This window comes from Notamacropus eugenii, chromosome 2 (genome assembly GCF_028372415.1).
Source record: "Notamacropus eugenii isolate mMacEug1 chromosome 2, mMacEug1.pri_v2, whole genome shotgun sequence".
Classification (NCBI taxonomy): domain Eukaryota; kingdom Metazoa; phylum Chordata; class Mammalia; order Diprotodontia; family Macropodidae; genus Notamacropus; species Notamacropus eugenii.
Window position 1 is genome coordinate 195,514,986 of NC_092873.1, and position 17,706 is coordinate 195,532,691.

General features: G+C 38.5%; 1 protein-coding gene across 1 annotated transcript in view; it reads right to left on the reverse strand.

The window, feature by feature from the left end:
- HS3ST5 (heparan sulfate-glucosamine 3-sulfotransferase 5) overlaps positions 1–17,706 on the reverse strand; it is a 319,751-nt gene that overhangs the window by 171,916 nt on the left and 130,129 nt on the right. The window lies entirely within an intron of this gene.

Genomic DNA, 17,706 nt, shown 5'->3' on the forward strand with positions numbered 1-17,706 from the left:
ATTTTCTTCTGGCTCTATATCTATGATGCTAAGAAATGTTCCCAAGTAGACACGCATGTCAATGTTGGAAAAGAAAGGTATATGAAATAAAAGTGGCTAAATGGACATAATGAGGATGACTACTTGGAGCAAGGTTGTGAATCAGGAGTTCCTATGTTATAGCAGGAAAAGGGTGGTATAATCACTTTTTGCCACTCCTATGATACTATGTGTGTGTGGTTATATCAGTGTAAGGAAAGGGAACTCCCTTCACATTGGTGATTTGTGACTTAAGTGTAGCATCTCTTTCCATCAATCCATATCATAACCTATGGCACACATATGACATATGTTAGATATCTGCAAGGTTTGTGACTTGCCCAAAGAACTAGTGTTACAGGAGGCATTTGGACCCAGATCTTCCTGGTTTCAAACCCAGGACTCTTTTTCATTACTGCCTCTAGCCCATCATGGACCAAACATTGCAGAAGAACAGTCTGATTGGAAATTTGTCAGATTCCAATAGCAGAATTTTTCCCTGATAAGTCCCTTTGATTCTTGCTTCTAAATCTCTTTTATATCTCCTCTTCTTTTTTCTACTGCCACCACTCTAGTCTAGGTACTTTGTCAACTCATGCCTGGATTACTGGCATTACTAACTTACTGAAGTAGGATAGCATAGTAGAGAAAGCACTGGACTTGGAGGACCTTTCTTGAATTCTTGTTCTACTACTTTAATAGTTGTATGACCTAAGCAAGTTAAGTTGACTGATCTGTCCCTCCATTTTCTCTTCTATAAAATGCCAGAAGTGGACTAGATGATCTCTTCCAAATCTATATACTGCTTGCTTTGAGATCATATATTCTAGGTCCTATGGTTCTAGATCCTCTAGGCTCATCTTCCTAACATCTTCCTAAAATATCACTTTTTTCTAAATTTTATTTTTTTAAAAGAGGCAATCAGGGTTAAATGACTTGCCCAGAGTCACATAGCTAGTGTCGGAGGTCACATTGAAATTCAGGTCCTCCTAACTCCAGGGCTGCTGCTCTATATACTGTACCACCTAGCTGTCCTAAATATCACTTTCATTACATCAGTTCCTCTGCTCATCATCTGATGGCTTTTTACTGTCTACAGAAGTCCAAGCTCTTTAGAAGAGCATTCAAAACTCTCAGCAAGTCTGGGTCCAAGGTTTGTTTTCCAACTTGATCCATATTCACAAACCAATTACCTTAGATAAGTGGGTTTACTTCATTGTAACCTGAACACATCTGTTTTTCTGTCTCTGTTTTCATTCACAGCCATGGCTTACTCTCCTCTCTTTCTAATGCCTATCCATCTTCTGCCATACAGCTGATAGCCCTCCTCTTTAAAGTGTTTGTAGCCCAATTCCAGCCTATAATCTCTTGTGACTTTTAAGTATTTGTATCATTAATTCAACAATTAATCATCACTGTTTTTTAACATACTGTGTATTATTATGCTAGACTTTCTTATCTCGAGTAATGTTATTTAAACGTTTATGTCAAGGTCTGACTTAATAGATTACAGGGATGTAGTAAGTGCTCTCCTAGGTATGTAACCCTGACCCAGAAACAGGTCCTTTACAAATAATTTAAGTCCTCTGTCCTCTGGTCCTCATGACAGATATACTTTTGAGCTGGGTCAAGTTCTAGGGAAGAATGAGGGGTGAGGGTATTGGATTGTTATTGATTGGGGTGGGAATATGGCTTCTTGGAGCAGATCATCTTTGAATTTATTAAAGTTGGAGGAGCAATTTAAAAAGTGTGTTCGTCCTTCGTTGCTGAAGAAGACCATGCCATCAGAAAAATAATGACATGACTTGCTTGTTTTAAAGTGAGAGAGGGCTGTGCAGGTCACCAGTCTCACATCTCCTCCAGAGTCATCTGAATCCAGTGACCAGATATTCATCAGGATGACTCTAGATGACCCAGGATGAGGCAATTGGGGTTAAGTGATTTGCCCAAGGTCACACAGCTAGTGAGTGTAAAGTGTCTGAGGTGAGATTTGAACTCAGGTCCTCCTGACTCCTGCACTGGTGCTCTATCCACTGCACCACCTAGCTGCCCCAATTTAAAAAGTATTAGTTTGAGGGAGGAAAATATTCTGTCTAGTGTATGGCATGACCAAACGTATACAATCAAAAGAGTAGGGGATCTGTAGGACAGATAGAATATGTGGATAGGGTCTAAAATAAATAAGACTAGGGAGGTAGGTAGGGTTGTGCCAGGATGTATAGGGTCTTGAATGCCAGGAAAAGAAAGTTCAACTTTACTGGGAAGATAACAGAAAGTCACTGGAATATTTCGAGAAGTGTTATCATATGACTAGATTTGCATATAAGGATCCATAAATTTGACATTTTATGTATTGAATATGGCTTTTTCATTACTACCACACAAGTGTTCATTATTTTTAAATGTCCTTAGAAAATATAAATAGTGGTTCAAGAAATATTATGCTGAACAATTAAAGCCACTTAAAATAGTCTTTGAAACTGGAAATAATAACAATTAGCGTGAATCCATTTTTACCTGCTGGGGATTTTCATAAATATAACAAAGGTTACTCTCTTCATGCAAAGGAAAACACAGTAGTAAAGCCCAATATTATATAACATTACTCAAAAAAGCCATTAGGGCAGCCTATGACTAATTGATGATGATGATGATGATGATGATGATGATGATGATGATGATGATGATATGATGATGATGATGATGATAAAGCATCATTAAAGTAAGATTCAAGAAATGTTTTCTTTATAACAATACCAGGAGGTAGTTTTTATAAATATAATCACATCAACTTTGCAGATAAGAAAACAGAGAAATTAAGGAACTCTTCCTGGGTTACACAACAAATACATTAAGTTTTGGATTCAAGCTCAGTTATGTTTACAAGACTAGTGCTCTTACTACTACACCACACTACCACTAAGTATGTGCTGAAATCTAAAGTAAACAATAGAGTTATTACTATGCAAATTAAGGGCCATAAATATATCAACACCTTACTGTTATAGAGAGCTTTAGCACATCATTTTTTTTACATAATTTTTGTTTTATTCTCACAACCACCCTATAAATGTTACAGGAGTATTATTACTTCTATTTTACAAATAGCAAAAGGAACTCATTTCTCTTTTTAAAAAAAATTTATTAAAAATGTTACCAACAACATTTTTTCCTTCTCTGTATGCCTCATTAAAGGAAAAAGAAAGAAAAACAAAAGCCTTCTAATAAATAAACACTCAAGCAAAACAAATTCTGCTATTCACCATTTCTAAAATTGTGTGTCTCATTCTGCATAGTTCATCACCTCTCTGTCAGGAGGTATGCTGCATGCTTTGTCACTGGTTCTCATGACTGATCACTGAATTAATCAGAGTTCTTAAGTTTTTCAAAATGCCTTATTACGATTTTTTACAATGTTGTTGCAATAGAATAAAGTGGTTCTGCTCATACTCCATCTGCATCAGTTCATATAAATCTTCTTAGGCTTTTGTGAAAGTTTATTTTTTTAGGGGATTTTAGCAAGGTCACATAGTTAATGAGTGGCACCTAGATCTAATGACCTGATCCACCCAGACCTGATGACTCCCAGTCAGTATATTTTCTTTCTCATAACATTTGAAATTCATAATTCAAAATACTATTATTAGCCTGTTCTTTTAAAAAATGGATCATTGTAATATCTGAACATATTTTCTGCTGGCAACATGCTTAAGGCTCCCTCAGCCTAGCAATCTGTAGGAAGAACCAGAAAGAAGCAAAGGTAGCTAGAACGGGAAGCAAGGGAAACTGGCCACTGTAGGTAAAGCCAATACATATTTCGTAACTGAGTAGCTTTTTTTTTTTTTGAGCAGCCTAGTCCTACTGTTTTTTGAAAACTAGCTGAAAGTGCCTTAGGCATTTATAAAAAGCAATTTCCTCTGGCCTTTTACAGAGTTCTGTAAATAGTTTGACTCTATCAGAGTAATGAGTGTGTTAGGGGGTGTGTGAAAAAACTCATGTATAATATGCATTTTGAAAATGAGCACAGTTACCTTAAAAAAATCAGAGAGTAGACTACATCACTATTATTCTCCATGAGAGTTGAAGATATTTTAAGAAAGTAATGGTTCATATTTTGCAATCAATCACTTTTCAAGCAAAACAAGAAACTTGTCTAATGTGAGTCTCCTTTCTTTGTAGAAATAATTAATAATAATCATAGCTAACACTTATATACTGCATACCAAAGGGTATGCACTGTGCTAAGCACTTTACAAATATTGATCTTCACCACAACCAATCGCTAGTATTATACCCATTTTAAAGATGAGGAATATAATGCAGACAGAGCTTAAGTGACTTGCCCAGGATCACATAGCTATTAAATGTCTGAAGATGAATTTAAACTCAGGTCTTCTTGACTCTAGGCCTGGTGCTTTACTCACTATGTTACTTACCTGTCCTTTCCTTGTAATATCTAATATATTCCTTATAATATGTAATAGTAATACAGAAAGGAAAATGTCATAATAAGTGAAAGAAAAGAAAACTTGGTCCATATTCTCAGTTTACATTACAATGGGGTAGACACAAGGCACAAAATTGTTCAAGGGAAGGTAGAAGAAGGCTACAAGTTTGGGGAGAAATATAATGAGCACTGCTTTCAACGCATTGAGCTTGAGATGTCCAATTCAAAATATTTAAGAGGTCGTTGGTGATGTTAAAGAGACAGGTTAGAGTGGGATAAATAGACCTAAGAATCAGCTGTCAAAAGAGAGTTCTTGGTCACCACAAAGAGAGCTGCTATAAATATTTTTGGACATGTAGGTCCTTTGCCCATTTTTATGATCTCTTTGGGCTACAGTCCTAGAAGCGATATTGCTGGGTCAAAAGGTATGCACATTTTTGTAGCCCAGAATGGCTGGAATAATTGGGGAATGGCTGAACAAATTGTGGTATATGAATGTAATGGAATACTATTATGCTATAAAAAATGATGAACAGGAAGACTTCAGAGAGGCCTGGAAGGACTGATGTGAACTGATGCTGGGTTGAAAGGACCAGAATCAGGAGAACTTTGTATACGGTAACAACCACAGTGTGCAAGGAATTTTTCTGGTGGACTAAGCCCTTCACAGCAATGCAAGAACCTAAAAAATTCCCAATGGACTCTTGAGGCAAAATGCCTTTCACATCCAGAGAAATAACTATGAAATTGGATTACAGAATGAAGCAAACTATTTTATCTCATGTTTTGTTATGTTTTGGTTTGTCTCATGGTTTCTCCCATTCATTTTAATTCTTTCGTGCAACATGATTAAGGTGAAAATCTATTTAGTAAGAATGTATGTGTAGAACGCAAATAAGATTGCATGCTGTCTCAGGAAGAGAGGGAGGGAGGAGGAGAAAATTTAAGATTTATGGAAGTGATTGTAGAAAACTGAAAACAAATTAATTAATTAAAAAATGAACAATTCTAGGAATCAAAAAAAAAAGACAGAGCAATTGAGCCTGTAGAATCAGATGAGATTATCACGTAAGATATTAAAAAGAGAGAAGAGGATCCAGGAAAAACCCTTGAGGAACACCTATAGTTAGTGTGCATGACCTAGAATAAGATCAAGCAAAGGACACCGAGAAAGCAGTGATATAGGTAGGAAGAAAACCAGGAGATAACTGTGTAATGAAAACCCACAGAGAAGAGAATACAGAGCAGAAGATGGTAAGCCAGTGTCAAAAGCTGAAGGCATTTCAGGAAGGATGAAAACAGAAGGGGCCATTAGATTTGGCAATTGAAAAAGTACTGTTACATTGAATGATGGTGAGATTTAACAAAGCACCAAGTATGGAAGATTTTTTAAAGGAATTCTGCTATGAAGGGGAGGAGAGAGAGAGTCTATGACAGCTAGTGAGGGTGATAAAATTATACAAAGTTTTGGGGTTTTTTTGGATAGAGGAGAAACAGATCTATTTTAGGCAGTAGGGAAGCAGCCAAAATATAGGGAGATATTCAAGATTAGTGACAGAGTGAAAATTCATAGAAGGGATCATCTGTTGGAGAAGAAAGGACAAAATGGAATTTTGGCAAGGAAAAGGCCTACTCCCGGAGTATAGGAGGAGATAGTGAGAGAAGACATCAGAAAGATGGCAGATAAGGAAGAGAGAGGAAAAAAGAGCTCTTGGGGATTGGCTTATTTTTTTTTAAGTACAGTATGATTCAAAGTCTTCACCTGAGAAAGTGGAGGAAAGAGCTTCAAGTTAGACTTGTTTCTGTTTTTCTCCCTTAAGAGTTTTGAGTATTTTTGAAAGCAAAAGCTGCATCTTAGACTTTCTCCCTTTTTTCATGCCCAATCTTCCCATAATACTCTGCATGTAGTAGATGCTTAATACATGAAGATGTATTTATCTATATTATTTGTATTTATTTCTGACACAAGCAAAATAGTTACAAGGGGGAGGACCCAAGATGACAGATGGATCTGCTATAGCTCTGCCCATAAAATACTGTACAAAATGACTCTAAACAAATTCTAGAGCAGAAGTCACAAAATGACAAAGTGAAAGAGATTTCCAGCCCAAGACAGCCGGGAAGGCTGACAGGAAAAGTCTATCACACTGGGCTTGGGGCAGAGCACAGCCCATAGAGCGCAGCCCTGCCTTGGCAGCGCAGCATGGCATGGACAGAACCAGAGCAGGCTTAAGGGTGCAGAATCATGGGCAGCAGCTGCAGTTCCCAGATTTCTCAACCCACAAACACCAAAGACAGCTTCAAAGGTTAGTGAGAAAGCTCTTTCACCTTGGTGAGAAGGGAGCCAAGTCTGGCCCTAGCCTTGGGCCCAGCACAGGTGGCAGCCACTGCAGCATCAGAGCTCTTGGCCTAGAGACCATGGGGGAATTGAGGAACTGATTTGAATATCAGCCTTGAGTGGCTGTTCTGGGGTGAGGAAGAGTGCTGGTGTGGTGGAGTGGGTAGAGGCTCTGGACAGGGAATTCAACTCACAGACCCTGGGCAGAAAAGCTTGCAACAGCTCCCAGACCACACCACAGGGTAGGAAAGAAGTAAACCTCTCCCTTGATTGTGCCACCCTGGAAGAACTGAGAACTTACAAGCCCCTAGAGTATACCCTCCACTTGACAAAGGACTCAAAAGTCAAGTAACAGGCTGGGAAAATGCCCAAAAAGGGGGAATAAATGACTGTAGAAGGTTACTTTTTTGGTGAGTAGGTATTTTCTTCCATCCTTTCGGATAAGGAAGAACAAAGCATACCATCAGAGGAAGACATAAAAGTCAAGGCTTCTGCATCCAAAACCTCCAAAACAAATTTACAATGATCTCAGGCCATGGAAGAGCTCAAAAAGGATTTTGAAAATCAAGTAAAAGAGGTGGAGGAAAAATTGGGAAGAGAAATGAGGGTGCTGCAAGAAAATCGTGAAAAGCAAGTCAACAGCTTGCTAAAGGAAAACCAAAAAAATGTTGAAGAAAATAATACCTTTAAAAATAGACTAACTCAAATGGTAAAAGAGGTCCAAAAAGTCAATGAGGAGAATAACGCTTTAAAAAGCAGAATTAACCAAATGGAAAAGGAGGTTCAAAAGTTCACTGAAGAAAATAGTGCTTTAAACATTAGAATGGAGCAGTAGGATGAAGGGAAATATAGTTAGTCTTTCAGAACATGACTATTATGGAAGTCTTTTGCATAACTACACGTGTATAGCCTGTGATGAATTGCTTGCCCTCTCAGTGGGGATGGGTGGGAAGGGAGAGAAGTTGGAACTCAATGTTTTAAAAACCAGCGTTGAGAATTGTTTTTGTATGCAACTGGGAAATAAGAAACACAGGTAATGGGGTATAGAAATCTAACCTGCCCTACAAGAAAAGAGAGAAGATAAGGGAAGGGAGAGGTGTGAGAGAAGGGAGGGAAGACTGGAGGAAGGGGTAATAAGAATGCACAGTGTCTTGGGGTAGGGATAGTGGAGGGATGGGGAGAAAATGTGGAACTCAAAGTCTTGTGGAAATGAATGTTGAAAACTAACAATAAATAAATAAAAACAGATAGAAAATACCCCAGATATAGGCAAAACACATTTAGATTTTTTTTAATAATTAAATTTATTTATTTAACTTTTAACATTCATTTTCACAAAATTTTGGGTTACAAATTTTCTCCCCTTTTATCCCCTCCTCCCCCCAAACACCAAGCATTCTAATTGCCCCTATGACCAATCTGCTCTCTCTTCTATCATCCCTCTCTGCCTTTGTCTCCATCTTCTCTTTTGTCCTGTAGGGCCAGATAGCTTTCTATACCCCTTTGGCTGTATTTCCTATTTCTTAGTGGCAAGAACATTACTCGACAGTTAATCCTAACACTTTGAGTTCCAACTTCTTTACCTCCCTCCCTCTCCACCCCTTCCCTTTGGAAGGCAAGCAATTCAATATAGGCCAAATCTGTGTAGTTTTGCAAATGACTTCCATAATAGTTGTGTTGTATAGGACTAACTATATTTCTCTCCATCCTATCCTGTTCCCCCATTACTTCTATTCTCTTTTGATCCTATCCCTCCCCATGAGTGTCGACCTCGAATTGCACTCTCCTCCCCATGCCCTCCCTTCTATCATCCCCCCCACCCTGCTTGTCCCCTTATCCCCCACTTTCCTGTATTATGAGATAGGTTTTCCTACCAAAATGAGTGTGAATTTTATTCTTTCCTTAAGTGGAATGTGATGAGAGTAGACTTCATGTTTTTCTCTCACCTCCCCTCTTTATCCCTCCACTAATGAGTCTTTTGCTTGCCTCTTTTATGACAGATAATTTGCCCCATTCAATTTCTCCCTTTCTCCTCCCAATATATTTCTCTCTCACTGCTTGATTTCATTTTTTTTTAAGATATGATCCCATCCTCTTCAATTCACTCTGTGCACTCTGTCTCTAAGTATGTGTGCGTGTGTGCATGTGTGTGTGTGTAATCCCACCCAGTACCCAGATATTGAAATGTTTCAAGAGTTACAAATGTTGTCTTTCCATGTAGGAATGTAAACAGTTCAACTTTAGTAAGTCCCTTATGACTTCTCTTTGCTGTTTACCTTTTCATGCTTCTCTCCATTCTTGTGTTTGAAAGTCAAATTTTCTTTTCAGCTCTGGTCTTTTCATCAAGAATGCTTGAAAATCCTCTATTTCATTGAAAGACCAATTTTTCTCCTGAAGTATTATACTCAGTTTTGCTGGGTAGGTGATTCTTGGTTTTAGTCCTAGTTCCTTTGACTTCTGGAATATCCTATTCCATGCCCTTCGATCCCTTAATGTAGAGGCTGCTAGATCTTGTGTTATCCTGATTGTATTTCCACAATACTTGAATTGTTTCTTTCTAGCTGCTTGTAATATTTTCTCCTTGACCTGGGAACTCTGGAATTTGGCCACAATGTTCCTAGGAGTTTCTCTTTTTGGATCTCTTTCATGCGGTGTTCTGTGGATTCCTTGAATATTTATTTTGCCCTCTGATTCTAGAATATCAGGGCAGTTTTCCCTGATAATTTCATGAAAGATGATGTCTAGGCTCTTCTTTTGATCATGGCTTTCAGGTAGTCCCATAATTTTTAAATTGTCTCTCCTGGATCTATTTTCCAGGTCAGTTGTTTTTTCAATGAGATATTTCACATCATCTTCCACTTTTCCATTCTTCTCGCTTTGTTCTGTGATTTCTTGCTTTCTCATAAAGTCCTTAGCCTCCATCTGTGCCATTCTAATTTGGAAAGAACTATTTTCTTCAGTGAGCTTTTGAATCTCCTTTTCCATTTGGCTAATTCTGCTTTTGAAAGCATTCTTCTCCTCATTGGCTTTTTGAACTTCTTTTGCCAATTGAGTTAGGCTAGTTTTCAAGGTGTTATTTTCTTCAACATTTTTTTGGGTCTCCTTTAGCAGAGAGCTGATCTGCTGTTCATGCTTTGACTTCATGGCTCTCATTTCTCTTCCCAGCTTTTCCTCTACCTCTCTAACTTCATTTTCAAAATTCTTTTTGAGCTCTTCCATGGCCTGAGTCCATTGGGTGGGCTGGGACACGGAAGCCTTGATTTCTGTGTCTTTGCCTGATGGTAAGCATTGTTCTTCCTCATCAGAAAGGAAGGGAGGAAATGCCTGTTCACCAAGAAAGTAACCTTCTATAGTCTTATTTCTTTTCCCTTTTCTGGGCATTTTCCCAGCCAGTGACTTGACCTCTGAATATTCTCCTCACACCCACCTCGCGTCCTGATCCTCCCAGCCAGCACTTGGGGTCTGAGATTCAAATGCTGCTTCCAGCCTTAGGGCTTTTGGCGGGGGCAGGGCTGCTATTCAGTGTGAGATTAAGTTCAGGTGGTCAGGTTGGGGGCAAGGCCGCCTCTCAGGCTCAGTTCCCTCAGGAGGTTTATGCACAGACCTTCCACAATGGATTCAGGCTCCCGCCCACTTGGGGAGCCCTGGTCTGCAGCCGCCTCTCAGCTTCTACCTCCCGGGGGGGGGGCCTGAGTTATGGGGGCACCCCACTCCCCTCTCGACCCGCCAAAGAGACTCTCTCACCAACCCCTGTCACCTGTGGGTGGAGGGACTTGTGTGGCCACTGGAGATCCCGTCCCTGAAGCCTGCTTGGATCTGCATCTCTTGGTGCCGCGGCCGCAGCAGGGTTGCACTCAGCTCCCAGTCCCGGCGCCCAGTCCACAGCGCAAAGGACCCCCCGCGAGAGGTTTGCAGGTCTCTCCAGAACAGAAATCTCCCTCACTCCAATGTTCCGTGGCCTCTGGGTGCAGAATTCGTCGTGAGTTACTTCCCTGTAGCCGTTCTATGGGTTGTGGGTTCGGAGCTATGTGTATGTGCGTCTTTCTACTCCGCCATCTTGGCTCCGCCCGCCCCCATTTAGATTTTTTAAAATAATCTTCTCATATATAAAAACATATGCCATGTAACAATCGTTAAAGCAATTTTATGCTGGATTGAAATATTTTAGATGACTCAACAGATATACACTCTCATGCACACATACCTACACAGAAGATCGACATGAAAGATGAGGAAAATGTTTAAGCGCCAGCATCTTGAACACTGACAATTGCAGGCCAATGTTATCAGAACATTTATTTTGGAATGTTTGACTAGTTTATCCAGATGAGTTCTGCAAACTCTCTGCACCTACATTTAAAACGTTTAGCACAAAGGCACTTGTACGATGATCTAAGATGATAACTTGGTGATTTGTGTGAAAATGAGCTATCTGAAAGTACTTCAAAAACTGCTCACAATAATCCAAGGCTCTATATTGCTCTTTGGGAAAGGATGAAGGTAAGAAGGTAAATTATTCTGGATAATGTAAGAAGTCAGTATGTTACCTTGTTACGTTACCGCATTAAATTTTCCTTCCAGTTTGCTCAACAGGAAGGTTAAATGCATGGCCCCCAGGGAGACACTCACTACTTTCCAGTGAAAGACATGTTTGCTGACTAGGGCAGCTAGGTAGCAAAGTGGATAGAGACTCTAGGCCTGGAGTCAGGCTCATCTTCCTCAGTTCAAATCCACCCTCAAACACTTAGTGGCTATGGGACTGTGAGCAAGTCACTTCACCCTGTCTGCCTCAGTCTCCTCCTCTGTAAAATGAAATGGAGAAGGAAATACAAATGACTCCAGTATTTTTGCCAAGAAAACCCCAAGTAAGATCACAAGGAGCCAGACATGATTTATCTGACTTAAAATAATAATAATAAATAATCTGACTGAAAATAATAATAAATACAATAATAAATAAATAAAAACAAATAATAACTCAGTGAATGGGGACTCCAAAATCTGAAGAAACACTATAGTAGGCAATCTAGGAAAGGTATTTCTCAAAATATGGTCCAAGTGTTTGGTAAATCATATACAATTTCAACATTAATTAAATTCTGGGAATTTAGTCTGCATCTAATCCAACTCCCTTATTTTACTAATAAGGAACTGAGACCAAGGCTATTTAAGTGACTTGCTCAAGGTCACACAAGTAGTGAGGAGTGGAGTTTGGATTCAAACCTGGTCTTCTTGGCTCTAAAACCAGATAAAGTAGTATACCGGAAAGTATACTGGATACAGAATTAAGGGACTTGTTTTGACCTACCTACATACTGTTGGGCTAATCCCTTAACACCACCTCTGTAGTTTGGTTAGTCTCTTAAATTCTCAAGGCTTTAGTTTCTTCATCGGTAAAATAACTGAGTTTGTCTAGATGACCTCTGAGGTTCTTTTCAGGTCTAAGCCTCTAACCTCAAAATTTCTTATTTGATTTATGCACAACCACAAACTTATTTTAACACCAAATGAAGTATTAACAAGGTTGGAAGAAAGGGATCATTTAGGTTGTCCAATTTTCCTCAGCATGTAAAATCCCTCGGAGAAGGAACTAGATCTGCTCTTTGTGTGTTCTACACCCTTATGCCACAATAAATGCCAACAGATTGTAATTACAGCAGTGCCCAAGGGATTTACAATTTGATTACTGCTACAAAGTAAAAATTAAAGCAACAATCTCACTCCTGGCATAGCTGATGCTCAAATATTTGTTAAATGAATGAATGACTCCATCCTATATTCCGAAGGTGAAAAGTATAGACTTCATATGCATTTAACCAAAGGAAGAAAATGCCTCAGAAAATCCTTACAGGATACAATGGAAAACATATTGAAGGCAAAACAAATCAGACTTCTCATGGAGTGACGGTCACGAGTTCCAGTCGTTTTACTGAAATGGAAGACAGTCTACAGGTTACTATATTTCTAGTCCATTGGCTCATAGATTCCCCTGTGAGAAGTTTCAATCTTTGCTATGGTTAGGATTCTTATTGCATGGGGCTTTGGGTCCCTCTGTGTTTTTTTTTTTCTTTAGATCTTCTGGTGTTCCAAAGAAAAATTAATGAAAAGAATCACATAATCATCACGTATAGGCTAAAATTTTTCATCTAGAAAAGTCTCTCAGAAGGCTGTTTTTCCTGAACTTTGCCTGTATGTACTCCAAAATAAGCCAAGATGTTCCATGATTGGATTAAATTCTGTAAACCAGATACCTGATAACTACGATGGGCAAAGTAAAACTTTGAGAGCCTATGTCCTATACAATGGCAATACGCTATTTAGTTCATATGCAGAAAATATGAAATTCATTTCATTAGCCTATTTAAATTATTCCGAAACGTTAAAAAGATGTCTCTGGTAGATGAACTTTTGTTGTTGTTTGGTCATATCTGACTCTTCCTGACTGCGTGGACCATGACACATCAGGCACCTCTATCCTCCACTGTCTCCTGAAGGCAAGGATATCTCCTTGCGATTATTCCTTGGAGCATAGTTACCATCCCATACTAGCAAGAAACTTGGCAGACTGCAGCAGGAAAAAGGAATAGTCAGTTTATAGCAGTGGAGCAAGTACCGAGAAGTGACAGACAGATGGTGGCCCTATACAGAAAACAAAAACAAACCCTATCCACTACAATTCATTAGAATCTCAGCTGCCACCTCTAAGCATTGTCCAGGCCACCCAGGACATGGAATCTTTTCCTTTGGAGAACAAAGAAGAAAGTATAGAGGGCTATTAGGACAGCAGTTTTAGTGAGCTCCTACTTCTCTTTAATTCAAATGATGTCCGTATAGTTTAGATTTAAAGTCACTTAAGAAAGAAAGAGATATCCCTAGATTAAATGCAAATCAGTGGTTTTATGATATGTAGGTTACCCTAACAACATCTATGGGTCTATTCTCCAACCCTTTCTGCTTGAAATGCTCAACATTATTCATATTATTTGTGATTAGAGCTTTTGTCTGACATTACTGACAGTCTGGATGTCCTGAACCAGGAAGGTGTTCAGGCCTTCTGCTGCTGCTGACTGATACTGTCTCCCATTCCACTTGCTGACCTCTTCAGGGTTAGGCATAGAGTCCTAAGGTTGAGGGTTCAGGTTCAGAGGACTCTGGTAGAATATAAGCTCCCTGAAGGCAGGAACTGGAGCTTTTCGTTTATTTTTTGTCTTCGTAGCCCTAGTAGTTAGCACTTTTTTTGGACACAGATATATAATAAATAGCTGCTGCATTATTATTAGCTGCTATAGATATATAATAAATAGCTGCTACTATTATTATTTACTACTACTACTACCGCCACTACCACCACAATTACTACTACAAACTGACCTTAATACAGCACTTTAAATTTCCAAAATACTTAACATTACATTTTTGCAAAGTGTTCTTTCCATTCACAACCTCATTTGAGGTATTTCATAATATTGTCAGCCACACCGTGGGCTGAATAGAATTCTGTGGGTTGGCCTGAAAATGCAACCAGTATTTATAACATTACTTCTCTGGGGAAATGCATCTCAAGTTCCACTTACAAACCAACTTTAATACAATCAGTTAATAAGTTAATCAGTTAATACAATCAGTTAATAATACATAGCCTGTAAAGTCAGCTCTTATTTATTCATGCTAATGGGCTCAGGGGGGAACAATGATGAGACCAAAAGAGTGGAAAATCAAAAAATTATACACATTTACTTTTAGAATATATGATTAGGATTTTATGTATCTGATTTTCCATTTTGGTTATGTTTCATTTGGAATAATAGTTGATTTGCATTCCCTTAGCATATAGCACCTAACAGTAGGGAGCAGTTAACTTGAAGAATATGCCCTGTATTAATGGAAGAAGATTCCACCTTGTTCTTTCTTTACTAATGAAACAAGTCAAGATTTGCCCTTACCTCCAATGTACGTGTACATACACACATACTTTGTGTATCATGTACACAAATCTTTTCCTTCACAAATAGTCATACCTATCTCTGGATGGTTGGATAAATCTACCCAAGAGAATGGTTTGTGATCATTTAGCACTAACTGAAAATGCACACTTGGAAATAAAGTTTACGCAGAATGTCCAAAAATAACAGTGATAAAATTAACCCAACTATTTCCAACAGAAAACTTCATGGAAACTTTCCATCATTATCACCCAAAGAGGTTTATTCCTCTAAAGTCTGAGATCCTAGGATAAGGGTCTTTATTTTTTTCTAGAAACTTCACTCTGCATTCAGATAGATAAACATTATCATTATGGTACAAAGCTGAGTTTGAATAAATCTCTCGGTATATATTATGTATAAATAAATAGTTTAGGGCATACATCACAGTAAAAATCCTTAGAGGATCTAGGTTGAAAATTCAGCTTTATGTACCTACGTAACCTTAAGCAAGCTAGTTATCCCTTAGGACTTTGTCTTCATCTGGAAAGTGAAAAGGTTGGACTAGATGACCTCCCTTTCACCTTCAACTATGAGATGGTGTGACATTTATATTTTATTCAATGAACTCAGCTTAGTGGGGTTTCCTAAAATATTTAGGTCCTTTTGCTATGAACAGATTTGTTTCCTTATCTGTTTCTTCTCTGCCTTTATCCTTAACCTGAGGATAGCCTTTTCTCTCTTAAGTTTCCTTTGTCACTGAGGAAGAAACTTCTTCTGCATCAACTTTCTCTAGGTCTTAGGAGGCATGTAAGAGGATGCGGCACTGGCCTTGAACTCATGAAGACCTAAGTTTAAACACTGCCTTAATTAGTTACTAGAGAGAGAGGTATGTCCCTAAGTAAGTCACTTACACTTTCTCAGTCTTACTTTTCTCATGTGTAAAAATATTGCCAGTTATAACTCCGACCTCACAAGGTAACAACCTTTAAAACACTATATAACATTCTAGCTACTAGCAATTATCACACTAGAACTCTGACCAGACTTGACAAGAAAGTCAACTTTCTCAGAGATCTCTTTATGTTAAGTAATTCATAATGAACTTTTTTGTGTGGTTCATATTACTAGTCTGCTTATCTCATAGGGCTAGGGAGAGGAAAGTGCTTTTTGCAAATCATAAAATGCTATGTAAAAACTAGCTATTCATTTCATTTATTATTGCTGTTAAGCGGGGGTATTTTTAACCTCTCACAAAAAGATTGCCAAATGATCTCTAACCTTACAACTGTTTATACCATAATAACTTGGTACAAATGAACTGTGTACAGCACCACAGGGCACGATAGATTTTTAAATGTTCCTTCATTCCACAGAAAGAAGGCTGGAGCTGCCATTCTAACTTAAACACATGAAGGAAAACTGGAGTAGAGACAAAAAATGTCTTTTTGTAATCTGAAATGTAAAAGGCCCTTTGTGCGTATAATCCGGACTCTCTGCTTGATGTAATTACAGTCATTTTCCAAAGGACTAGAAGGGAAACACAAACACAACTGCAGTTTGCAGTCTCCTCCACTGAAAACAGCACTTTAAAGCTTAAGAAATCCCTTTGTCTGATAGCTGCATGAAGGGACTAGAAGGTTCATAAACAATCCTAAAACATTTGCTGCTTGACAGTATACACTGACTGCACCAGGGAGAGAAGAAGTTAGGGGTATTCTAGGTGCCATCATGAGGACTTCCCATATTACCAGAGGAACAACGGGACAGAGAAACATTTACACAAAGTGCTTTTGATATCAATGGGCTGCAAAGTGAGAGCAATGAATCACCCCACAAAGCAGATACAATAAGCACCATGGGGCTTAAAAAGAAGTTTTGAGGTGATTTGTGGTTTTTTAGAGAAAGCTGTTTTTAGTTCTTTAAACAATTTCTTCTAAAACATCGGAATTATTTTCTACCACAAAGAAAACACCTTATCTTCCCATTCTTGCCAGGATCCTTTAGAACTAACTTCAATAGGACAAAAATTGCTGTCTTTTTTCTTAAGATCTTCTCTGGTGAATATTGCTGGGACAGCTGAGAACACAAAAACCAAAACGTTTTCTCAGGCCAGGGGATGGTGATCTTCTCAGAGAGAAGAATCATTTGGGGATAACTGGTAGAATTTACCTTTCTGAAGAGCTGTACCATATTTTATTCACTTCAATACTGGAAAAGAAGTGTGATTTTGTCAGCATGAGCCCATGTTCCACCAATACAGCTTCCTTATTCTTACAGGACATTTCCATGACTTGTGGTGGCTAAAAAAATTAGTCATTCCTTGGTAGCCAAGCATTTTTCAATGAGCTTTCTCAAGTTATCCAAGCAGGTCGGCAGATGAAAGTCATACAGTAGCCATCACCTAGCCTAACTTGAAGTTGTCCTGTTTGGTAAAACCTTCAAGAGTTTGAGATCTTCAGGCCCGGTGATACCATAGTATCGTTATCATCTCCATACTGGGATGAGGCATAGAGAAATCTTCACCAATGAATTGTGTTTTAACTTTCTTTTTTTCAATTTATGCCAGTGAGACTGAACAACAAACTCATCTATATTGTTTTAGACAATTTTATTATTCTATTAAACTTATTCCAGTTCAGGAAAACCAAATGATAATCACGTATTCATAATAGCTATGACTTATATAGTGCCTTAAAGTTTGCAAAGCCCCTTACTAATATTATCTCATTTTAGTCTCTCGATAACCCTAGAAGATAGATACTATTATCATTTCACCCATTTTATATTTGAGGAAACTGAGTCACAAAGAAATGAAGGGACTTGCCCAAGTCTTCCAGACTTTACGTTCTCTAACCACTGTACTTACTGTCTCCAAAAGGTACCTGTTATGTGACTCAGAAATTATAAAGAGGGCCCTAAGAAGCCCCTATTACCTTCTCCCATTAGCAAATAATATCATAGGATCTTATATTTAGAGC